The sequence below is a fragment of the Choristoneura fumiferana genome, chromosome Z (assembly GCF_025370935.1).
Source record: "Choristoneura fumiferana chromosome Z, NRCan_CFum_1, whole genome shotgun sequence".
NCBI classification, from domain to species: domain Eukaryota; kingdom Metazoa; phylum Arthropoda; class Insecta; order Lepidoptera; family Tortricidae; genus Choristoneura; species Choristoneura fumiferana.
Window position 1 is genome coordinate 25,653,067 of NC_133472.1, and position 26,810 is coordinate 25,679,876.

At 36.0% G+C, this 26,810-nt stretch overlaps 1 protein-coding gene across 12 annotated transcripts in view; it reads right to left on the reverse strand.

Moving 5' to 3' along the window:
- Sh (Potassium voltage-gated channel protein Shaker) overlaps positions 1–26,810 on the reverse strand; it is a 307,044-nt gene that overhangs the window by 141,201 nt on the left and 139,033 nt on the right. For 2 of the 12 annotated variants that reach the window (XM_074094261.1, XM_074094308.1), the window contains exon 1: positions 7,940–8,037. The exons of the other annotated variants lie outside the window; for them this stretch is intronic. The gene's annotated coding sequence lies outside the window, so the exon portion shown is untranslated. Of the gene's footprint in view, positions 1–7,939; positions 8,038–26,810 lie in introns of those variants that run through there. 12 annotated transcript variants of the gene reach the window in all.

Genomic DNA, 26,810 nt, shown 5'->3' on the forward strand with positions numbered 1-26,810 from the left:
TGCGCAATCGTAAACCAAGAAGCGTCCGAGCGCTAGTGCTGCTGAATTATGCGCCAAACCCATGCACGTGCAGCAAATTTTTAAATTTGCTAATTTGACTTGGTGACAGATGCTGCAGTCGTTTGCATGCAAATAGCCGTCTTTAATCTAAAATAGCGCTCTGTGACACGATAAAAGGGCATGCTAAAGCAGCGTTATAAGTGCGAGTACAAAACTACGCGACACTGTCCATAATTAAATATTAAAGACAAAGATATTTTATAACAATAGTTAGGTATAATATTTATAACTTAAATAGATACTTAGTTTCGTGAATCGTATTTAAAACTGCATCAAATCAAACATGAACGGAAACAAGATTGAATCGATTATTTACCTATATGTACGTATGCTTTATGGTGTATGCATTGCTGCCCCAGCTAAATTGCCTGTAAGCATACGTGACCACGTGGAAGCTGTAGGCTGCCAAAGCACCCAATTTATCGAATGAGCCAAGCGGCTGTCGCCGACCCCGCGGCCGCACATGTGTGCACGGCTTACATGCAATTAAGTACAACACACCACACAATATAGTATTAACATTATAGCTAAATAATTTATATGTATGTGCAGCCCAAGACACGTGGCACTGCAAACTGAAACATGATATAGGTACCGCTTTACTTTCTGCTCGGAGTCTCGGATTGACGCTATCGACCGTGTTAACTAATACATAACTTGTGTTGCAATACAGATTATTATAATACGGATTTAATAGAGGTAATTCATTTTTATTCGCCATATTTAATAGAGAAACAATTGATCGAATCTATTTTATTTACTATCGATTTTTTAAATAAAATATATTTATTCTATTATCGGGAACTTGCAGGCCTACTACGAGCTATTATTATATGGGCCGCAAATTAATATTGACAATGGCGAGATTTAGAATATTCGATAGACTGCGCAATTGGCAAATTATTATTTGACATGAATTTTGCTTTGTTTAGAAATCAAATATCATCTTTGCAAATTGTACGGTTAATATACTTTATAATGCTTTCTGTCACCTTTTACCATTATGGTTTTACCGCTAAAGCAAAACATACTAAAGCAAGAAATCTGCCATTGTTTTATTATAACTGCGATCTTTTTATTGAGGAGTGTAATGGCTACTTGCTGGAAGATATTAAATATCAATTTTGTGTCAAGCTCCGTTTAGTAGTGACAATATGTACAAGTTTAAAGAACTAACCTAAATTATATTTTTCTGAGCATAAAAGTGACATGCAGGTTCCGTTTGAGTTAATGGTAGTTTGCTGTAGTAGTATGTAAACTTTTGACACAAAAATCAAAAGATATCGACTAGTTGACATATTGATAGTTAACACCATACCTACAACATACTCGTACGAGTCACGGCGTCCTACGGCGAAGCCACATGAAGAAAAAATATTGTAAATAGTACCTATATATTTTTTATGAAAGGAGTTGGTTTTTAAAGCCTGAATGAAACTTAATGGAATGCATGTGGCACTGCCCGTACTAAAATATTTCACCGCAAAACTATTTGTGCGCGGAAAAGACCTTTAGCTCAACGCCGTATATAGATTCCAAAAAAACCTACTCATGTGTTGCCAATAAAATGAAAAAGTTTTGCATCGGTAAGTTTTAACTTTTCTAAATAATGTACATAAGTAAATTATTTATATATAACTGTAAAGCTAAATTAAATGCAACTGCATAAATAAATAATTTATATGAATATTAATTTCACCAACAGATATATGGTGGAAACTGTTTTGTAGTAGAAAAGTTCATATTACAGTGGTAATACTTCAGGTTTAAACAACATTTGGATACTATATTAATCTCATAATTTGCGTATATACTATTTATTGATATTTTTGATATGCACATAAAAATATTGACAACAAATCACGTGGAAACTATGGTAAACATGGCGGCCACAGGGCCACCATGACATCTCCAATTGTCACTTCATTCGGCATCTGGGGGGCTACGAAGAAATCGAAGTTCGTATCGTATTGTATTGTCCCTCTGACTCTCGTATTAAATAACTTAAGCGTCAGCGGGATGGCAAGTTACGAAGTTCGAATTTTGCACTTCGTAGTATGGCCTGACGTTTGGATTGATCGAATGCTTTCTATACTCGTGGTAATTTTCGTTCTTGAGTTTTTGTTTTCTGTTAAGTTTTCTGTTGCCGGTACCTATTTAAGGTCTAAATAAAAAAATATATTATAAGATTATTTTTTTATTAATGCACATTAATACATCTGGAACACCACAATGACAATGACACTTGTGACACTGATGTTCGGCCATCTTTGGTAACTTTTTTGGAATCTATAATACGGCGTTGAGTATAGATAGTTACTTTTTTTTACTAATGTTTTGAAAACCAATAACATCGTATTGTGAATTAAAAGGAGTGTAACTGTTTTTCTATTTAATTAAATGCTGAAAAGTTTTAATTGACTCTAATTAACAATAATACTAAGAGCTCTCGTTAAAAGCGCATTATTGAAAATCCATTGGGTGGGAACTCCGTCGAAACGGAACGACCCAACATGAATAAATGAGGAATGCAATCTGAGTCCCCTAACTTTTGAATCCATTTCCAATAGCGCACGATACTCGTAGGTTCAACTCGACGAGTGTCGATTTTAATTTTAGAACTTGGCTCGTCTACTATACGCATCTGGGCGTTATAACCAATGTATCACTCTTTTGGTATACAAAACACACAACAACTCTTTTGGTGACCAACACAGTAGCGGCGTCTCCATCCAAAAGAGCTCTGAGTTTTGAATTAGTTATAATGAAAAAAATTCTTCTCGGCGGTCGGGTTCCAATCTTAAAAAATGTGTTATCAATAATAACGTTACGTACTCGTCATGTGTGGTATAAAATACACATCTATTGATTAGCGTAGGTAACTCTACTTATATATGTAGCTATCTTTGATTATATACGTAGCTATCCGTTAGTTAAAGCTGGAAGTTACTACACATTCGTAGTCGTAGTCATTCTAAGCGTTTGTGTTGTGTTTGCGTCTGCTAATGAGTGCACGGTACGACGTAGCACTGCATTGCAAGTGCATTATGAAAGTATCTGTATCTTTTTCACTTGGTCAAGTAAATATGACGTATGTATGACCGGACCGAGGCAGGCAGGAAATTGTTATTGTTTTATTTTTATTACTAAAATACGGCGTGCTGTGTGTAATTCGTCGCTCAACCTTAAATATTACTGGATGGAAATTTATATTACTGAATCTTGGTGAAAAAAGCGTTATGTTTTGCCTGACTAAACAAAACCACGTAGGGGAAAGTAGTACGAGTTGATCCCTTGGGGTATAATGATCCTTTGCGATTGTGCCGAAACCAAAACCACTAACGCCATTTAGCCAATTTCACTGGTAATGCATAGCTCTGGACCTGAGCTGATGATCTTGAGCTTATGTTACTTTAATTTAAGCAATGTTAAATGTAAATTACTGGTGTTTGTGGCTTTCTAATATGCTTCATTTTCGTAATGAAAAAGTAAAACTCAGGCCAAGATGATTCCATTCTATATGTAATTTTATGCAATTTTAGGTCGACTTTCTTGTTTAATTTTATAAGTCTTGAATATTCTAAGCAATAGTCGAAGCCCGCTTTTATCTGTCAGTCTGTCTGTGCTTTATTCTGTCTTCAGGGTGGTGTAGTCTATTGTTTATATTATCAACAATTCGGAGTTTATCCAACATTTTTTAAAGTCATTGTTAGGCAAACGTGATACCGCCTAATTACAAAAGGAAAACCACTCGAGATGAGTAATCGCAGGAACCGATGACAGCCGCTCTTGATGCTCCATGCTGTGAAAAATGGCATGGAATTCAAAAAGCAAATAAAGAGTTTGCAGCGCCCATAATGTCATTGAAACGAAGGGCAGAAGTGAAAAATAAAATTGCTGTTGATGCAGTAAAATATTACTTTTATTTTTTATAACCTTTTTCTTCATAATAATATTTGTTTACTAGGAATGGGGGTAAGATGATCATAGGGATCATCTAACTTCTGCCTGGGGGATCATCTTACCCATAGGGTTGTACAAGATGATTAATTTATATTAATTTTTTAAAGAAACATTTTAATGAAACCGCAATTAATTTCTGGTTTTGAGTGTGAGGAAAGTTAGATAGACAAATATACTAGTATTAATTGCTTGTACTACCTTCCTTTATTTGACTTGCTTTACTTGATATTTTAGTCTTAATTAAGCGTTATCTAAATGTCTTTGTTAAAGAAATAATTTTACAAGCTTTCTTGGCTGACTGCATATTTTGTTCACTGTACATGAGTTGTCATCCAATCTATATCATCATCATCATCAGCAGCAGCAGCAGCCAGAAAACGTCCACTGATGAACAAAGACTTACTTAGAATGCCACAATGAACGACAACTTGCCACTTGCAATCACCGGTAGTGGGATAACCATGCCAACTCTTCGTTCGTGCATAACCTGCAACCGTTCGTGGTCGCTACTGGAGGACCTTTATTGGGGAAGAAACCGTTGGAAAACGTCGTCGGAAAGTCGTTGCATGACTCTGAGCCTCTCTAAGAAGCCAACAGTCAAGGACCACGGTTCAGAGCCATTTGGCATCATTGGTAACACACACTGGTAATTTCGTCTTCCTAGTTGGATTTTTCGGGCCATATTTTTGACAAAGTTGGACCTTCCAAACTGCAAAATTTATCCAAGGTCAACATAGTGGTCAATAACCTCGTGTTTATTATTCACAACGATAACCGGTACGGGTGTGACATGAACATTTGACATGATTTTAGGCTTGTCCATGTTAATTTTAAGATCCACTTGTTGGGAGATGATACTGAGGACACAAAGCATGGTAAGTATTAAGTTTCTCCAGCTACTCCGCCATTATGACTATATAATCAGCAAAACAAATGTGGGTGATGTACCCGACGATGATATTGATGTCGAACCCATTCCAATCCAAGAACCAAGTCCAATTTATATTGTTATGTTTTCCAAATTTCAAGTTAGTCTGACCACTCTAGAAAGGGATCAAGATTACCATGCAAGATTGGAAGCAAACAAATAAATATACGAGGTGAAGGTAAATAAAAGCGAAACGTCATAATATCAATAAAACTTATAGGTAATTAATCACGTTCAATTTTAAGATGTCAAAACCGTTTGGTAGAAAGACAATGAAACAAATGGCCTGTGTAACCATTTGAGCAATAAGTGAGACTCGGATTTCAAGAACACTCGACTACAAAGTGACCTCAAGAAAAGCGCAAAGCGCCCACTGCTCAAGCGCCTCTCGAACAACCGATATGTGCCTTCAATCTCTCGGCAACACTCCTAGCTATTAAAGCGTTATTGAGTAGGTAGGTACAACAAGAACGAACATATTAAACACCATAACTGTTGCCCGCGACTCCGTTCGCGTAGATTTCGTTTATCGCTATCCCGCGGGAACTGTGCAATTTTCCGGGATAAAACTATCCTATTCCTTCCCTGGGACTCAAAATATCTGTACTTATTTATTCTGAATCGATTCAATAGATCCAGATATTTACCCCTACAACCTCACAAACTCACAACCTTCACCTCTTTATAATGTTAGTAAATATACTCATAGAAGTATAGATTAAACAAAAATTTTAGTGCTTGCACTTTGCACGCTCAGTCGGTGGCAGGTGGAAAACTAATTTTGTATTTGTGTTTTTTGGACAGTAGAAAGGTAAGTGCAGTAGTTATTTGTTTCTTTGTTTAATTTCACCTCTACTAAATGGTATTTCAATAGCGAACTTAATATGATTACGACATAGATTGGTTGGTTAAGGTTGGCCCATACAATTAAGAATCATTTGCGTATCCTATAAAAAATATATATGCCCTTTTTTTTGGCAATCTTGTAATAAAGTAAGTGTTACACCATATTTTTCATAATTAAGATTTGCAGTGAAAATAATCTGCTCAGAAGTATTTGTGTTAACTTTTAGCATAAATACGGATCTATATTCTTTGATTGTATTAATGTATTATGTTTATTCCAATCAAATATATATTTTAGTACACGAATACAAAAAACATGTAATTAAAAGTAAAATAAAAGATGTTTTTCGTATTGAATTAATTAATATGTTGTAGTATAATGACGCGATTCGGTCAGTGTGAAAACTGCAGTGTGTTATGTCACCAGAGTATGAAAACTTACGTATCCTCCTGGTTAAAAGTTTTTTTTGCCGTTTGAAAAATAGCGTAACATTTATTTTTCCCTACTTTATTATGTTTTATCATATTGCCACGTGCTGCAACAGGCAATAGAAGAAAACTATTTATTAATAAGCGCGTTTTATTTCGACGTTGATACGACGTTGACAACCGATAAAATTTATGCTTCGTTTTAATAATTTTCCGAGTCTTCCTTCCATTAATCCGTTCATCTATTCTATCGGTTAAACCTATTAGTTTTTTCTTTATGTGGCAAGCAATGTATAAGCCTTCGGTAGAAGTATTTATTTCGATGAGATGACAAGATCGTATTTATATACGACATAACGACACCATACAGCCGCTAGGAAGTATGAGACGATTACGGGCCAATGTGTCGATCATCTCATCAAGAAAGTGATACTGAAACTAAAAGGTTGTCTGTCCCAGGCAACGGGGGCTTACGAGTATGTATTATGTAAGCCAGATAAGTTGCACGAATCCGATCGAACAGAAAATTAACCGTAATAAGTTTGAACACTGGCTACTTGAAGTATTAAGTGTTTGGTCCTCTTTTATGTACGAGTATTTACGACATGATACGTACTAGAATTTGTTTATATCTAGGTACATATTTTAAAGAGGCTTACTTACGTATTATATTATATTAAGTAATTGGAATTAATCTTTTTAATGCGAAGGTGTCCGAGTAATTTAAAATAATTAAAAAATCCTGTATATTCTGTATTATAATGGGAAATAAATGTAAGTTAGTATTTCCATGACAGTAGAGTTAAAATAATCAGCCAACTAGTGCCAATTATTTTCAATATGCGACAGAAAAACGTCAAATTAGCGGTTATCTGCCGTCCTGTGCTATTGTTTATAAGGCGCGATGTCATCCGCAGAGCATAATGTTTGTCTTCTTTTGTATTTATGAACTGTTTTATTTAAAATGAATTGTATCTTGCAGGCGTGTCTATTTAGATTTAAATTTCAACCGTGAATTTGGATTAAATGGATGACATGTCTTATATTATCACGTTTAATGCAGTGGTATATTTAGATAAGAAGGACAACGATTTAAACGTAGATTAAAATATGACGTAGATACTGTTTAATAGCTTTTTTCTAACATTAGAAGGCTTGTAAAATGATGTTCACGATAGAGATGTTGGCTGTAATTCAAAAGCTTCGCACAGCTATATTTATTTATAATGTAATAAATTGGACAAATTACTTAAAAAAATGAAGGAAGCTAAAAAGAACGTTGTTTGGATTTCAAGTTGCGTTGTAAAATGATGCCAGCGTAGAGCGTGATATACAGGTATGTAAATAAGGGTTGTAATTGATAAAGGCATTTAAAAACGGGATACTGATTACCAACGGGACATTCTGTTAATTGAAATACGACAGATCTGGCAGAAAAACTTCGCAATCGCGTGGGCGTTACAGTGGTTGATTCAATTGCAGTTCAGTATGAATGATGAGGGGCGAAACGGCTTAAAAGAGGACGGATTTCAACAATGAGTGGGAGGCAAAAGGCGCAATGACTGCCGGCTGTCTTAACGTTACCGCGCTTTGTCTCATAAGCTCCAGGAAGGCAGGGACTGCCGTGAAATCGTAACACTGAGTTGACGTCGAGTCGTCACGAATGCAAGTCGAACGCTACGCGGGAACCACCAGGTCGGTGCGAGTACTAGCCTTTGCGTGACGTGTGGGAGCGAGTGGCGCGGTGTGGCCCGGTCCGCGCCAGCATCAGCCGGCTATGCCAAGAGCTGGAGACTGGCGTCCGTGGCGCCGCCTCCACGCTACTGCGGCACGCGCCAGACCCGCGGCCTCCCGCCGCCCGCGCCACCGCGACGCATCCCCCGGCCGCCCCGCTGCCAGCACTCCCCGCAGCCCCGCACGCACGCCGCATTCTTGCGTTTCACCCGTCCTAGAGCGCGGAAGCACAAAGAGCTTCGATTCCCGATCGAGTGACACGAGTTGTTGCCAATTTTCGTTGAGAGAATTTTCTTACCGGCCAACAAGTTAGCACAGCTGACGGCTGGCATAAGTGATAGCATTTACACATTAATAAACTCGGAAAAGTAAACAAAATGTCTGGAGCTAGATCCAGAGATTTGATTGAATTTGATTTAACTTGTTAAGAGCGAACCCAAAGATAGTTAACAGCTAGGTTTAAGGAACAACAGCGACGAATTAGGCATTGCGATGTATTTGAGATTTACAGCAGGCAAGCACTATAAAATTAAATAACCAAAAGCATTTTCGTTCGTAATAAGTTTTAAGTTGAGGGCAGATGGGAGGACGGGGTATAACGCGGTTTTAGTAATAGGATTTGGTACACGATTAAAGGAATCGACTGCCCATTTTCAATGAGCACTTTTCAAAAGAAAGTTAGTGTCTTAAGCAAGTTTAATGTGAACAAGTTACAAATGACTCCCTGCGTCGTCAAAACTGTGTAAAACACGGTCCCTACTTATTAACTACTAGATTTTGTCTGCGATTTTGGCAGTGCAGAGAAAAAAAAATGATGAAGCTCCTTCGTTACTCCCGTGGCATAATTTACCTGAAAACGGATAATTGTAGGTAGATTATTGATGTGATTATTAAATTAATTTACTTACTTTTTTACTTTACCGCGCAATAACATGATTTTCATATTTAAAATGATTAAAATTCTAATTAAAATGCTGTTCTTCTATTTCTACCCTTAAAAAGCTGTTTTTATTCTCATTTAATATTTAGTTATTTTGTTCCGTATCCGTAACCTAATTACCATAATAATAATGTTTGGTAGGGATACCTACCTGAATATGCTTCAAAATTTGGAAAGTTTCGTTCAACCCTGTACCTATCCCCTTTTTGTAGTGAATGTTCAAAATGCTCTGAAGGCAATATTTTGAGTTAATTTCAGTAGCTTTTATATTTTTGCTGTGTATTAATTACTACAAAACTACAGCTTAACAAATTAATTAAAGACGTACTGTGCTCATTATATCCAGAAGATTTCAAGTATATAGGGGTTGATTTCACGAAATCGCCTAGACACGAGATTTTTATTTTTTATTCTTAAAGTAACATCTAAATTTAACATTTTTAACTTCAAAATTACCGAGTACGAGAACTTTCACCCCTTATACTCGTATTATCAGCGCTTTGTAACCCTTACAGAGGGAGATTTTCCAGAAATCTGTTTTAGTCCTTTGTCTACGTTATAAGATAGACTTTTAAAATGTCAGTTTTCTATAAAGGATCAACAAGGGTGTAGGTCCTACAGTTTAGGACGTTGATGAGTCGGTCAATCATGCATGACCGTTCTTTTGACAAGCTTTTATTTAACTTGTCGTAAGGTTAACTTTTGGATATGCATTGTAGATTAGTTATTAATGTAGGTCCAGTGAGCGAAAAGCACCATCAGCCAAATATTGTGGTCTACCACCCTAAAGTTGATATTCGTCTGCATGTCATAAAACAATAATGCCAATAGACGTATCTGTCAACTTGAAAGTTCGACTTTAGCGACTTATTCATTTGATAGGAACTCGTTATTGATAGACCACTTATTTGGCTGATGGTATATCTGCTAATACTGGATATTTATAGATACGGAACCTAAAAATATATACGGAACCCTCAGTGCGCGAGTTCACCACGCTCTTGGCCGTTTTTTTTAACAAAAACTTAATAACCTAACCAACAAAAAGTTGGAAAATCCCCGACTTTGTCACTTCAAAGTTCAATATCTCAAAAACGGCTGAACCGATTTTGATAAAACATGTCTAAAACCATTGCCAGAAAACCTGCTTTCAAATCGATCCACCCGTTTAAGAGCTACGGTGCCACAGAAAGACAGACAGACACACACACAGACACACATAACGGTCAAACTTATAACACCCCTCTTAATACGTCGGGGGTTAAAAAGACATTGACAAGGGTGTCAAAAGGTGGCTCTACAGATTGTTGAATCTTTATAATATTGCTTAGCTAAAAATAATATTATTTAGCTACTAGACTAATAGTATTCGCTGGGTACGAAGTATTAGGTGGGGGTAATGAAATCTATCGCAGTGCTCATAGTGGCCAAAAGTAGAAATAATGCAGGCTCGGTCATCTGTCATATTCATATGAATCTGTCATTAACAAAGCTATTTGTTTAGACTTAACTACCTAATTTTAGTAATAGATGTTTGTGTTATGATGCGAGCTTGAATTATTGAACACTGTCCTTTTTTTGTTCTCTTAATTCCTCTACATCCTGGACATGTCCAGCAGATACCAACAATTTTCCTTATAAAACGGTTTGTGGTTGAAATTATTTTGTGTGATGAGTGAGGTACTCACAAAACCGGTCTTCAAAATGTTACTCATTTTGATCTGAAAACGATATTTAATTTATTACTAGCGATATAAGAACAATTATATAATTTTACTATTATTTAAAGAAAACATTGAGGTAGCTTTATCTTTTTGTTTTACTTACAGTAAAAGTACAACTAAACATGAAGTGAAAGCCTGACATTACCAAAATAAAAACCACTTTTTGAATAAATTTTACTTACCTCATTTAATTTTAATGACCAAAACTGAATTTACAATCTTTTGTCCACCCAAATCACGGTATCACAGTTATTTTATATTATCAATTAAGAGCGTTTATACCTGCTGAGCTGGCAACGTTGGATTTTTGTTAGTTTTTCTCATATAAATAATAAATTGAATGAAAATTAAAAATGTTTTCTGATAGAACACTTCTTAATATATAAGTTAATGTGTCTACTCCAATAATAATTCGAGTTAAACTTTATATATATTCCTTAAAAACGAATTAATGTTTATGACCGGTTTTTAAAGAAAATAAAAGTCTATAACGAATCATTATGGAAGTAGACACATTAACTTATATATTAAGAAGTGTTCTACCAGACAACATTATTAAGTTTCATTCAATTTTTATGGAATAATCGAGAAAAACTAACAAAAATGCAACGTTGCCAGCTCAGCAGGTGTAAACGCTCTTAATACGTGATAGGTTTGATTTTTGTCACAATGTCACGATGAAATTTCAAAACATCAGAGCCTGCAAAGTTGCGGACGCTAGGTGGCGCTGATGTCGTGCACAGAGCCAATATTATAACGTACTTATTACTCTTCGAGTACGCGTTACCGAAGGCGATTCGACATTTTCTCTGTTTATTGTGTGTGCTGCCTGCATGATATCTGCGCGTAGTCGAGTCCGTGCCGTAGGTTAGCAACGGCTTACAATGAAAAATATATTATATAACTAGCTGTTGCCCACGACTCTACCCGCGTAGAATTCGTTTATCGCTATCCCGATGGAATTATATATCCAGGATGAAAAGTATCCTTTGTCCTTCCTCAGGACTCAAACTATTTGTATACCGAATTTCATCTAAATCGGTTCAGCGGTTAAGAAGTGAAGAAGTAACAAACAAACAGACTTACGAACTTTCACATTTATGATATTAGTGGGATACAATTTTGAACGTAGCATTATGAATATTCAATACTTCCTATTAGTCTTTATAACTATTGTCAAAGTACAGTACCTATTAAGCAGGTACGTGGATACATTTTGAGCAACTGCAACTTGCAAACCGTGATTGATGTATGTAGTAAAAACGGTCGATATTGAATAAAGTTTTTGTAATACAGCTGGCTGAAAAGGTTCCTGCCTGTGGCGGTTATTACGCAACCGTCCGCGAGCCGCCTCCTGTCCATGGCAGGCACCGGGCGGTGGACCGCGTGAACGGATGTCAACTCTACCTACATTGGCGTTTAGTCACAACTTTTGAAGGCTTTAAATAATATTTAATGCGAGAGGCACCTATCTACGTAATGAGCCCTGCAATGCAGATTGAGTTGCCTTGGACACAATAGGACGCCCCATGCACTTTCAGTAACTTTCGCGTAGCGGATTATTATCTGCTCGAATTTAAACTTCTTGCCTGTTAGCCACTGAATGTTACGAGTATCATTGTAAAAGGGTTACCTTACTTGCTAGATTTGAATACAATATTGGTCAAACTGAATATTTGCTTTATAGATTTGAACACTATTGTGTTCCAAGCAAGTAAGTTTCGGTTCTAGATAGCTTATAGGCAACAAAAATATTTCGACTTGCAGGTTTGACAACGCACGACTATCTAATTCCTTTATTACTCGTATACTTATAAATGGATTAGGTTTTAAAAATTTTAATCTTTCTGTTTTCCAAGAGCGGCTATTTACACAGTTTTACACCGACTTCAAAATGGGAGGAGGTCATTTTTTATGCAATTGAATTTATAGTTAGTAACTTTACTTTCGTATTTATTATGTTACATACATTTTATAAACCACATTACTCCACATTCATCCACAGGAAAAAGTTAAATGCACTAAATAATTACACATTTTAAACCTTACTTGTCAAATAAAATAAAATTTTAACTACGTCTTTTTTCATATTTGTAAGTTTTAGTAGGTAAGGTATAAAGGGAAATGACTCCTCAACTCTGACGGTTAGTGCCCAAGAATAAAATCCTTCTGTTTATATTTCTTCTGTATGAAACTTGAATTTTAAATGTGCTGATATTGGGGACCGTGCACTATTCGCGCCCGTACAGTGCCCTACTGGTGAAAACCCCAAATAGGTTAGGCTTCTTGTGTGTGCACAATCAGGGACTTGACTTTGCTGTGTAAAAATCATCTTTTGAATATGATTTCTCATAACTTTATTTAGGTCATCCATAAGCAAATAGCGTTTGAAAGGTTAATTGATAAAGTTATGAGAGTGAGGAACTGCTGCTGTTTAGTATTTTATAAAGGTTTTGAATGGGTTTGTGTTAAATACCGTTTTATTAAGTAGTATAGTGGTGTACTGCCGTTTCGGCAAAATAATTTTCGCCAAATTTCACTTCCCAAAAAACTTATCGCAGTAGTTTCATTTCCCAAACGAATCTTTAGCATCTTAACATTTCGCATTTTATGCATTTGGTCAAATTATCATTTGGCATAACAGACTAAATACAGACCGTTCAGAAGTTCATAATATAGTACGTGTTTATAAAAAAAGCAATCAATTTTGAGTCAGACACGCGCCGTCAGTGTTTAGAACGAAAACGAAATATACGTAAACCACAAAATCTCAAAAAATCAAACTTGGTACCTATTTAAGTTCAAAAAGTAAAGTCACCGACACAGGTAAATTACAATCTACAAACGGGCTGATGGACAGCGTAGCACAAATGCACAGAATTCATTATAAGACTTGAATATTTCATTTTTAGAATATGTAACGTCATGTAATTTCGTTTGTCTATACGGACACATTACGAGTAGGTACTACTACATACAACGGTCATTTATTTAAGAGCTTCACATATAGTAGCGTACATTAGTACTCTCATTGTATCAAGTACCTAAATTGTCCTTTCAGTAAATATTCAACTTCCTTTGTGACTAAATACTGACAGGATATTATTTCTAAAAAATACTGCATACAAGAGGTTTCCAAGCACTACTCTTCCTTCTGAACTAATAGGTTACTGAACCGCACATAACGTATCGGAACGAAGTGAATCAAGTTCACGAATTGTTTTCGCAAAGATTGGTTGTGTCAGCTCTTACTAACAATAATGTTTTATATATGACACGTCACCTCGAATTTGTAATAAATCAAATAAATAATATACTTGCGCTTAAACTGACCTTTTACCTAAAAGAGGTGTAAATAATGCATAAGTTATAGATGAATGATGATAGGTATATTGTACCTACTGACTAAAAAGTGGACATTCGAACGCGTATATTTACATTGTCGAAGATACGTTTGCTTCTAGGTAGTACAATCAGCACCAGAAGTGATAAGCGGCTATGGATCATAAAAATGATTAACAATATTCTACTAATAACAAGTAAAAAATAATAAAAATTCGTGCAGTTTATTTCGAAGTCCACTGTAGATAAGTCCATACACTCTCCAGTAACTGCGCTAGCCCGTAGACGGCCATATAATCACAAAACGGAACGTAAAGAGGAAATCCACCACTTAAGCTCCTTCAGCCGCTTAGATTAGACGACCAGACCAGTGTATAACCAGTCCTTATCTCATAATTTCACCGTACTTATGCCAATCAGTATACCTCTTGTAATTATATATTTTACGGTAAATATGTACGTATTAATTTAAATAAATTAATTACTTACTTCAGTATAGTCCGTGACCATGACAGTCCGACGCTGACATTCACTTGGCTAGTTTAATACTACTTCACTTCTCATGCTCTAAAAGTAGGTCAATATAGCCTTACGAGGCGGGAGTAAAGTGAGTACTTTAGTCCCTAGGGAGTAAAAGTAATTTTTTTTTTTAATTTACTTAGAGTGACTTAGATAAACTCAAACAGCCAGTACTTGCTTAGTTTTTGGCATAAAATAAGATTGTGTGTGGACTATTTTCATGACGAAAATGTTACGTTCTTAGTCTACGTGGTCTTAGTTCTATGCTTTTTCCGCATAGAAGGTGGCGCCATTCTATTTATTCCAGTTTGTGTATGGACCATTTCGCCGATGCGATTTTATTACATCTGTATCTGGTTGGAAAAAAATACTTACCGCGAAAACTTTGAAATTCTTGTGGAGCGTAGGTAAATCATAAACGATTAAAATAAATAGATTATTCTCACAATGTCGTCAAGTGATAGTGAAAATTATGATGTCGAGCAAAGAGCAAAAGACATAATTGATAATCTTTTGCCGCCGAAAGCTAGAATGATTTATTTAAAAACATATGAAAGTTTTATGGACAAAAAGAAATGACTATTCGTTTCTCGCAATCGAAGTGAAAAATAGAGTTTTCACCTCGATACTAAAAGTCAATATAAATAAACCCTCGGATAAATAGAGACCCTCGCTAAAGCTCGGGTGGCCAACCACCTCGGATATATATTGGCTTATTTTAGTCCCTCGATAAAAAATATACTATTTTCTACGGAATTCCAAATTTTAATTTCATAAAAATATCAAATTAAATAGTTAAGTTAGAAACTCGTCGATATTTTTCGACATGATTACAGTCATATACTTACCTACCCCGAAGTTTTGTCCACTCTACTAACTCCGCGAGCGACGGGGTCTTCACATTTATCCGCTCCAGTTTTCCTTGCCATTAAAATACTTTGCAAATGAAAAAGAAAATCGCTTTAGAACTAGATGTTAATAATAATATATCTATAATAATCTTGTAGCGTCTATTTGACGTGGTGTCTGGTGCGTGGGCCACCGTGTCGACAGCGCTTTAAAATGGTCACTCATAAAACGCTTGTGTTCGTACGTAAAGCATGGTGGACACTAGATTTTTTGTGAAAACGGGGTTTTAGAATATAATTTACAAGCTGGTTCCCGCAATTTCATCTGTGTCCCGTCGGTGGAGACTTTTACCCTTACCAGGATAAAATGCAGCCAAATTTATTGATTTCTACAGGTGAAGGAATGATTTAAATCGTTTTAGTACTTTTTGAGTCTATTAATAATTATAAACAAACATAAACGACATTTTTTATCTCTTTATATGTTAGTTCGGAAAGAAGTTAAACCTTTTAATTCCTTGTCGCATTCGCAACTTGGATGGAAAGTGATTTAGATTTAAATGTTCCTTTATTGTTTAAGTTAAAGCTACGACAACATAAGGTCGTATTTGTGACTAAAAAGCTTTCAAGCTTCTTGGTCACGGGAACACTGTAGAAACAAAGAAAAAATAACGGTTCGAAACGTCGATCTTATCCAATCAAAGCAATTCATTCCATCGACCAAGTTTTATATAACTGAGCCAGGGTATTGCTTATTAACTTAATTATTATTAGCAGGGAATATGACTGTCATTGAAATTTTTATTTCATTATCACTACAAGTGCCATGGTTTTTTCTATTAAATTATACATCATCATCATCTTAGCCTATATACGTCCCACTGCTGGGCACAGGCCTCCTCTCAGAATGAAATTATACATAATAAGCATGTAATGTAATAAAAATCTTGATATTTCCAAGGTTCATCTAATTTCCTATAATGTAACATCGGCTTATAAACATTCACGTTCACATAATTGACATTGATAACAAAAATAATTCAAAGACAATATAAAAAATACCTACTCTAATGTAGTTGAGTAGGACAGTAGAGCGGAATACGCATGTAAAAATTTTTATTAATAAAAGTTTCACAAAAAAAGATACAGTTATAAAATAACGGTATATATGTTTCTCCTAAGGTGATTTAGCTTTCATCGTAAACTCGACGTACCTATCATTTATCTTACGCGCGTCTACGAGCTGCGTCGCGCTTCATGCATTACGAGGCAGGGTTTTCCCGCGGCGTCGTCTAGCTGGCTTAAATTATGACTTAACTTTATATAATTTTTCACATTTTTTTATACTTCCAACATCCATTCCTCGTTGTAATTACAATCTGACCTAATACACACGTAATATTTAAACAACAAAAATAAGTAGCATAGGTACTTAACCAAAAATGTATATACAAAAAATATAAAATGAAAACTGTGTTCAAAAGATCCGACTGTGGCAAAGTTCCCAAGAGGCTGCTGGCGGCATTAAAAAATTACTTTATTTTTCTAAATACACTATCAAGACAAAGTTCGTCAAATTAGCTTTTATACTCGTGCTTCAAAAACTTTAGTTAAATTTCAAGTTGTTCAGTTGGTACAACACCGTAACTATAGGTATGTATAAGTGTATGCTGCTTCATTTCATGTTCCAGATTCTGTCCTTACCTGCTTAATTTTTAACATGTCACAAAATAAAACGTCGGTAGGTATCTGCTTCAAAGGTACGGACATAGATTGTAGCTGACCTTTCGTCGTCGACACACATGTCTACCTGCATTTACAAATTCCCTATAGCCCGATTCGTTGTATCCACTGTCTATTACAGCCGCCCAAAGATAGGCCACCATGAATTTTTGATTAGACGTACCTAGTCTCGGAAATGGGGTACGAAGTTTTTCTTTCGTTCCATTCGCGATTAATAATGCGATTTTAGAGACTAAATATAATACAGATTTTGCCGCCGTAGAAACGTCCTTTTCCTTTGCTTGTATTATATGCGTTTAAAAATATAAATTTAACGGCTTTACGGACAAACAGAGTACCGGAAATATTAATGGTGTTCGTGGCTGATATTGATTAAGTGACCTCGCGCTTAACAGGTGGATAAACTAGCCGTGACATGGGTCGCGTCGTCGCGCCGCCGGCGGTGGTCGGTGGTCGGTGGTCGGCGGTGACCGGCGCGCGGAGCGTCGCGGCAAGAGCCAGACCCGCCTCGTGACAGCTGCTACAATTGTACATGCGCCCGTTATTGATTGATGATGAATTATTGCCATTCCAAGTATGAAGCAGAAAGAGCTGTAACTAAACCAGCGTTTGGATGTGTACGGTATCCCCCTTGTGCCCGAGCTAATTTTGGCTAGTCACTAGGTTTCGCTCATATTGTTATTTATCAGGATCAACCACTGAACTTTTTTATAATTTCAGTTTTAGACGGAAATAATAATAATAATAAATTTATTTCATAAGCCTCTTACAAAAGAAATAACAATATGAAATCAAACATTAATAATATATTATGGGGCCTGCTATTATAAATACTTACAGTAAAATTGTTCCCTGGCCTTCATGCTTGGGTACCCTGTGATATGAAGGACAGTGGTTCGGAGCTCTAGACACTGGTTAGCACTTTAATCTTAATCTAATCTAGATCTAATTATGATTCCATGTAAGTTGAGGTTGTGTGTGTATGTGTGTGTGTGTGTGTGTGTGTGTGTGTGTGTGTGTGTGCGTGTGTGTATATGTGTGTGTGTGCTTGCGTGTGTGTGTCTGTGTGAAAATATAAATGTTATGCGAATTAATAGTGCTATTATATATTAATATTTATAATCCCAGTTTTGTCTAGCTAACAATTTTAATCGCTTAGAAAAGTTATTATTGTAGAGATTGTGATTCAAAAAGATTAGCTAGGTCATTAGCTCTGTGAGATTGTCTGTTTATTTCTATAGCTAAGAAAAAATACTTATCAAAAGCTCTGGCACAAAAGTATTTCACCCAAGAGTCGCAAACACGCTCGTTGGTAGGTACTTGTCTTAGTTCATGTAATAGGACTTAGTAATTATATGGCTTCACCTGCATTTACAGAAGGCTGAGCAAATCCGGTCCACCAATTAGGTAGAAGGCTCAGCGTTTAACTGCAGAATTTTAGTAACAATATTATGCTAATTGTACTCATCAAGGTTCACAGTTTTCGCAGGCTGCTAAAACGAATGTGGACCGGAGTCAACCCTAACTTTAATTCAACGCTTTCTCCGACTCATACTCAATCATTTATTTAGGGGCTGTCTCACCATCCATTGATAAGTGTTAACTGACGGTTAAATTTGATGCCGTCTCCGTCTATTCGATCAAAACAAATAGCGACGGCATCACGTTTTACCATCAGTTAACACTAATCAATGGATGTTGAAACAGTCCCTTAATCTCAATGCGATTGCATCGTAATTCTAAAAAAAGCTCCTAATTAATAAAAGCTTACAATAAATAAATTAAAAGTTCTATTATGCATGATGTATTCAAATACATTTAAAAAAATTCTGCAGGTAGTTGTTGGGTTTGTTTGACTACTTATGTAATACACCCTTGTTAATATTTTTCCGGAGTTACGAGTATATTTACATACTTTTTAAACACAATCCCGAAATATAAAAAAAACACATTGTAACACTTTTCTTCTAACGAAATAATGTTATAATATAATTTTGATCACACTTGCTCGTAAACAGTGTCGTAACATGCAGGCTACCTTGGTTGTAACCCCCCAAATAAAACCCTCGACCTTAATGTGGTTGTCATGAAACCCGTGGTCGGTAAATGAATCATTGCCCGTACTAATTTTCATGTCATGAAGCCCAAGGTCGGTAAATGAGTTTGTTACTGCATGGTGGGCTGCTGCTCCGTGCACGCGCTGCACACGCACGCCATGCACATGCTGCAGAGCGCTGCCAAGAGCGCAGCCAGCGGTATCGGCAATTTTTGAAATAATATTAGTTTTTCTTTTACAAATATACAATATGTGATGAAAATCATTGTATGTCGCACGGGCGGTACTAGAATAACGAACATCGACTCTTTAAAGCCCGAAGTCTTAGACTCTCGTTCGTAATTCATTACTTACCGCCCTTAAGACACAATGTACAATTTTTTCGCCATTTCGATATAGCGCAAATCTAAAAAGTTAATATCACCAAGTTTTGATTCCAATTTTCACTAGTCTGTGGCAGCGCCCGCTTTAGCGCACGCGCGCACATGCGCAGTGATGTACTGGGTTTTAGCGCCATTCCATTGATACGTGTCGTGTTGTTGTACGAATTTTCGTGGGAAAATTTTGTTCTTGCTTAATAATGTTTGATATCAGTGAATGCAAAGAAAATTTGACTCCGCCCAATATTTCAGATGCGGCGAAGGAAATGACTCATAATTTATTACCAGCAGTGAAGGTCCTAGTTCTGATTGCAATGCAGGTCATTCTCAATGGTTCTTGAACACATGATAGAGGATTTAATATATGGATGTAGATAAAATATTGTATGCAACTGTACGTAATTAGGCCTTAAAACACTCATGTGACCCTTTTATGAAACTCGTGTTTTAAGGACCTCTATTACGATACAGTTACATAAATGGCTATTATAAATTTGCATCAGATAATCTAATTACCAAACATTGTTTTACGCGGTGAGTGCAGCGGCAAACGCATCGGTATTTGGGAATTAGCTTGCTTGGATGGTGATTGGTTAGATTAGATGTGCGTGAAACGCATTGCGTTTAACACAGCGTTTATCGCGTAAAACAATCGAGCGCTTTAATGTCTTATGAGTCATCGTCTCCCGAGACAAGCGTCCCCGAATGGGACGAAACAAATGTCGAAAAAATTGAAACAGTGGCGGCTCAAAGACAATAAAGAAATAACGTTATGTAACAACTTCGCTGCCTTAAATGTGGCTGGCAACTGCAACGCGCTCAAGGGCAAAGTGAAAAGACCTTGACCTGATTAAACGCACATAAACTGTGGCAGTGCATGTATTTACTAAGGAGAAATACTAGAAACAGATTAAGATTGGTTTTTTGGAATCTTTTTGTATTTTTTATTTCAATTCAAAATTTTTACTTTTACGGTCATCCCGTAAAACCTTAATTGAAAATACAAACTGAAATATAGATGCACAGAAAAACCAGAAAAATGAGACCATCACTGGAAATCGAACCCAGGTCCTCGGTATTCCGTACCGCGTGCTATACCGCTACACCACTGATGGTTAACGGTACCGACACGAATTTTCCCTATGCACCTCATATCTCAGCTTGTTTGTTTCTTATTTAGCCACTTAAGCAGTGACGCTAGCGACATCTATGCCGTAGCCCTCATCGAGAAACTTTTTTTCGGCACTCCATTGGAACTAACCGCTCACCCGGACAAGAGATATCGTTACTAAGCAATCAAATTAAGATTGGTTTTTTGGAATCTTTTTGTATTTTTTACCTGGGTTCGATTCCCAGTGATGGTCTTATTTTTCTGGTTTTTCTGTGCATCTATATTTCAGTTTGTATTTTCAACTAAAAACAGAGCTATATTACCAAATCCTCCTCCTCCTCCTCTATATAACCAAATGTTTTTTCCTAACTAGGTTAGCTGGAAGAGATCCCTTTTTAGGGATAAGCTCGCCTTTGTGTCAATCAGTGTATTTTTATTTTTATGTGCGATAAAGAGTTTACATACTTACATACATATTTAAGTAAGTTTTTGTTGAAAAATGGGATGCTTTTTAAGTTGACTGTGCTTTTTGTTGATTATACTTATACGGTAATCCAATTTACATTCTATCGTAAATATCAAATTTTATATAACTCAATCCAACCACTGGAAGTAGGTTAAATTCGATTTTTATTTTTAGCAGCAGTGCTTGCACTATTGTGTTTCGGCGTGGAGAGTAAGACAACCGGCATTACTGGCACTTTTCTGAGGCATCCCCGTTAAAAAAAAAACATTTAGACTGTGCTTTTTGTTGATTATACTTATACGGTAATCCAATTTACATTCTATCGTAAATATCAAATTTTATATAACTCAATCCAACCACTGGAAGTAGGTTAAATTCGATTTTTAAGATAAGGCTTATTTTTAGCAGCAGTGCTTGCACTATTGTGTTTCGGCGTGGAGAGTAACACAACCGGTGAAATTACTGGCACTTGAGGTATCCCATCTTAGTTAAAAAAAAAACATTTGGCGGTTCGATCTATTATTTAAAACAAACTGTTTTTTTATTATTTTCGTTGCCGTGCAATTGTAATATCTTCATTTTCAACCGACAACCAACAAAAACCTATTTAAAGTAAATAAAAGATAACCAAAGGGAAGTGACTGAAGCGACGAAAAGTTTGGAACTTTGAAGTGGTTTTTTTTTGTATAAAATATGAGTTTGTGGTGAAATGAAAAAACACGCCTCCATTCTTTTTTCGTCAACATATAACGAAACCAGTAATTAATTATCAATTTTCTTGAACAAATCTCTCAACAGAAATTAGAAAATTTGGTCAATTTTCAGTACTTTGAAGGACATTTTCTCCAAACAGGTTGTGTTTGGGCAGCTAAAAAAAAATACGTGTCCGTTAATTTAGACTATATAACATATATCAAAATAAATCAAATCGGAGTCGGACAGTTGGGTACACTTCCTTGTAAGTAATAATACGAGTATTCGCAACTTGTCGAAGTCGAAAAGGCTAGAGCAAACAGGAGTGTTTCATATTTCCCAATTTCCTGTGTGCTGTTATCGCTGCATCAAGTTATTCATTCTGCTCAGAACCTCCGCTATCAACATCAGTACTCAGCAGATATAATTGTGCTCTTGGAAAAATTTGGCCAGAGAAAATAACTCTATCTAAACTTATTCTTGTATATTATATGTATAGTCGACGAAATATCATTACTTTTATTCCTTTTATGACATACATCAGGTTAACAACAATAAGACTGACTGTAAAATTGGCTTGTAGGGAAGCAAAAATAGCTTTTGATGTTTAAAGTAAAATTCAAAGTACCTTATTTTGTTGGTAGTAAAGGTTTTATAGATTAGCAGAATTTGACAGTACTCGAAAATTGTATACACCTACTGAAGTTCAAGTAAGAATTATACTTCAACGCTGTATTTTTACAGAAATCTATGAGTCTGTATGTTGAGTGAAATAAAATAATTGCGACCGACCTGCGGCGTTTTTTTTTCACCGACGACATCATTCCATCACGCACAGCCCGGACTTCCTGCGACATGCGAACAGTCACCAGCATTAATATCTGCCACAGCGGAGCGTGCAAAAATATCTGACACGTCCTTCCGGCCGTATAAATATAGTCGTATCAGATATTTATGCACGCTTGTTGTGTCAGATATTAGTGCTGGTGACTGTATAAAAAGTAAGAGGTTGTTGCAAAATTCATATTCCGAGATGTCGCAAATTATTAGGTAACAATAAATCTCCCGCTCAGAGGTTCCAGGCACTTTGTTTTGTTTTTGACGTTGCCTTTACGTCAGGCCGAGGCAGGGCAAGTAGGTATGGGACGAACGGCCGCGTAATAAATACCCAAGTTGGCCATTTTTCATTTAAGGCGCGATTGTGTGACGATCTCCGCTTTACCTTTCATTTCAGAATCCTGACCCAAATCAATTAGTTAACTGAAAACTCTAGCACTGTAAATTTAAATAAATAAATAATAACGATAATAGACAAATGGTCTTAATAAATCTCCAAATTACTATGTAGTAATAATTAACAAGTTGGATGCTTATACAATTCTGATAGTGGAATTTTGGTAGTCCGGTCAAAAAAGTAAAAAGTACAAAGTAGGTACTTAGACAAAATTGCATGTACCTACATTCAGTTTCGATGACAATGTGTTTATATGTAGGTATCGTATACAAGATCTGATGCTGCAAACATGGTTGGTTGCCTCCTCAAGCGGAAACTCCTCAATGGTTGACAGTGATAACACAGGAATAATTACTCTTAATTGGGGGGTACAATGCTTCATTTCAACCCTTATTTAAAAAAAATATTTATTCACTTTGCACATCTGTGTTCGGGTCATAGGATTACACCATCCTACCAAATTTCACCTGATTTGGTCCAGTAGATTCGGAGCAAATTGGCTTTGACAGACGGACGGACAGACAGACAGACGCACGAGTGATCCTATAAGGGTTCCGTTCTTTTTGTACGAAACCTTAAAAATTATGTAAACATAACTAAAAAAAATATTTTTTTCGAGTTATACCATTTTAATTTAATTAAGAGCAATGCAAATGAGCCGTATTCCTTACAGTGTTACAGTATAAAACCAACAAGTTTTCGTACCCATCTAGTATATTTTTTATTCATTGGTTTCAATATAGATGAATTTTAAGGATCTAAGAATTGTACTAAATAGCCACAGCATTTGCACCAAAATAATTATAAGGAAATTAAAGGGCCAGTATTGTTCAACGTAAAAATGAAAAAGTTTATAAATAGTTGTCTATTTTCGGAAGTGAATAGAACCATTATCGATCAGCGCTGCGCCCTCGTGCTCGCGCTTTGCTACAGCAGGCGATTAGTTGTACCCACACTCGGTGTTAGCTCGCCCGCCCGCCCCACTGCACTCCAAGACTCGATACATTTTTAAGCACAAGGCGTAATTACTAATGCTTCTACCCTTTCGGTATGTAACGGTCCAAATACCGGAACATGTTGGTAGAGTTACCGCCGTGCGTGATTTTAAGTTTCCATTTTTTGTTAATTTTTTTTGTACCTACTAGGTAGTAGAAAAATACGATTTAATGCGTGTGGCTTATCAAAATATCACTTAAGTACTTTCAATTAATTGTTTTATTAATTTGTTACTTTTGACATTGTAATTGAGGTGGGTAATAAAAGTGAACTATATTTATTGGGAAAAACCTTGTTCTCAACATGTTGCATGGTTGAATTAAAATAAAATTATTCAAAAACAAAGTGAAAAAAATTTGCAGCCATATTTTGAGTGGAGACGGAACAGCAAAGTATTTCTCAATCAATAACCATCCCAAAAAAGTTTATCTACTAAATCATGACTTAGGTGCCTGAATTATGTATGTATTAAAATATTTTTTCTGCCAACTATGTTTTAATTTCATCATAACCGCACTAAATACCCAGCACAAAGCGGGACTTTCTGCTCTAGAGCAGAAAAAATGTATGAAAATCCTTTATTGCATTGTTGTTGCAGTGTTGAGGTAACACAAGTATTTTTTGCTATAAAATTAGCCTGCATAGTGTAAAAAAGTCTAGTGTTAGGTTGGTCAACCTGACGGTCTTATGAAATTTGACAGATTGCGTACAAAAAATTGTTGCTACCAATCCTACCAAAAATAGTAAGTAGCCGTATTAAAAAAAAAACTGTGTGTTTGGTTGATTTGATAGAACGCGGGTAAAAATTGGCGGGAACCTTGCGATTTTTTTGTGGACATTTTTTGAAAGTGCAAATGTAAACATACAAAAATGGAATCAGCGAGTGCTAGTGACATTTCTTTCCTATTAATTGTTTAGCATGAGTTTTTTTTTCGTCTACTATTCCTGTAATTGTTGAAAGAAAAGCAGATTATGCACCTCGCAGTAAGTAATTTATATTGCCCTCGTGCTTTTTAAAATCGGCACTCCGTGCAGTAATAAATAACTTTCTGCTTGGTGCAACAATCTACTCGTACTCGTAACATTTGATCCAATGAAAATCCAAGTTATCGACCTCATACTCTGAACGGAACTTTGTCAAAAATAAACAGCTGTAGTTCGGCAACTATTAAATTCACAGATCGTTTTATTTTTACAATGAAGTCGTTTAATTTTCTTTAACAACTTACATTGTACGATACGGTGGTTCATCAATTGTATCATTCCGGGATAAAATTGTCTAAAAAGTACAGATAAAGCCGAATATGGGCAATCAGGGGAAAAACTCGTGTAGTTTTGAAAATTGGTACAGTTATACCTTGCAGTATCCAGATGAACATACTTAAAGTCCTCAAGGGTTGAAGGTACCTTTTTTTAGATTTTTTGCTCATATCTCGAATATTTGTACAAATAGCATTAAAGTATTGATCGTAGAGCAAAAATAAAGATGACCAAATTTGTCGGAAACTTTATGTAGAAACTTTTGTCTGAAGTAATCATAATTCTATTTGAACAAATATTCGAGATATGAGGTAAAACCTGAAAAAAGGTAACTTCAATCCCCCCCTACACCCTCAACACAGCCCCCACCCTTGAGGACTTGTCTTATAGTATGTTCATCTGGATACCGCAAGCTATAACTGTACCAATTTTCAAAACTACATGTATGTTTTCCCATGATTTTGTTAATTTTCTCACCCTAAGATAGGTTGAAATTCTTGACGAATGAGGTAACATTCGATCCTAGGAGGATGGATATTATTTAACTGCAGGAAGCAGATTATAATAAATTAAAATGTCTTGAAATAAATCATCTAGTTAAGCAGCTGATGTTTTCTAGAGTTAATGAAGAAAAAGTGTAAGAATTATTGCAGGCGATACTAACTGTATGATAATACAAATTAGTATCGCCTAGTTAGTTAACAACAGTTAACTCTTCAGATTAAACATCGCCTTCAAGATGCACTTATTTCTAGTTTCCGTTGAGCCATTTGAATACTCTACAGTATTTAATAATCAGATACTTACTCTATAAGTAGCTAATGCTGTATAAGCATGTATAAGGACAAATTTATAGGTGCAACTGTAAATACAAATTGCTTTGGTCGCATGGGTTCAAAAGAAGTGTGATAACATGCGGCTGGCCGCTGCCAAAATACAGAAGGTATATCCAGTGCCGCATTGCAAGGCTGTAACGAAGCTATGTATGTACGGCTACGGCAATGCGGCCCGAAATATGCCGCTTAAACCATGCACGTAAACTAGCTGAAGATTCGAAACTCTTACAACATATATCCTATGAAGTCGGTTAAAAAACTCCCATGGTGGATCTAGTTACTGTCTTTTAGTACCTTGACCTTTTGGACCTTGATATGTAACTTGACAGTAGTTTTCTTTTAAGTCAGAATATTAATAAACATCCTTCAAATCCTACCAATATTATAAATGCGAAAGCAAGAGGCGTGCGCGTGTGTGTATGTGCGTTTGTTCCTCGATCGCACTAAAACGATTGGACGGATTTGGAGGAAATTGGAAATGTATTATGCCAAATTTCATGCAAATTTGTTCAGTAGTTTTTGCGTGTAAGAGTAAGAAACATCCATCCATCCATCCTTACAAACTTTCGCGTTTATGATATTAGTAAGAAGATAATATTAGTAAGATTGGTGTCAAGCAAGAGTTATTATTTGCGAAATTCACTCATTATTTTCCAGGTTTTGCGAGGGTATTTCAGTTTATTGGTCTTATAAATGACTATT